We start from the raw sequence: 515 nt of genomic DNA on the forward strand, positions 1-515 counted from the left end.
ATTGCCTTTAAAACTTTAATAAACGGGTGTACCTAAATGTGGGTACTTCCAAGTAAAAAAAAAAACTGTTCTTATCATTCTAATATCTGATACGTCCCCTATTTGGGGACCATATATTAAATGGATTTTTAGAACAGGGAGCTGGAAATGGAGCTTGCTCTGTCCACTCCACGCATTGACCCGTTATTGCAGTATCTCCGGGAACAGTGCACTCCTTCTCTGATCCGGTTTCCAAAAACAGATTGAATTGAAATCAAGCGCAAGTTGTCATTTAACCCTTTATGAGAATTCTTTTCAAGGTAAAAGAAGCACATTTCAGATATCAAATGTAGCATTTTGCTCAATTTCACTGGACCATTTGCAACATTTTCTGTACCTTGCCTGCCTCGCTTTCACCTATGTATGTCAAGCATTGTATTGCATCCAATATGCAATCAATGTATCAATCAGTCTTTGCTGGTTGCAACAGGTGTGTTAAGATGTAGGCCCGAATTAGGCCTTTGTAACAGTGTTGC

The 515-nt window shown here is 39.0% G+C and overlaps 1 pseudogene; it reads left to right on the forward strand.

Moving 5' to 3' along the window:
- Nucleotides 1-217, forward strand: LOC138668179 (U2 spliceosomal RNA; annotated as a pseudogene).
- Nucleotides 218-515: the final 298 nt, after the last annotated feature.

This window comes from Ranitomeya imitator, chromosome 2 (genome assembly GCF_032444005.1).
Source record: "Ranitomeya imitator isolate aRanImi1 chromosome 2, aRanImi1.pri, whole genome shotgun sequence".
NCBI classification, from domain to species: domain Eukaryota; kingdom Metazoa; phylum Chordata; class Amphibia; order Anura; family Dendrobatidae; genus Ranitomeya; species Ranitomeya imitator.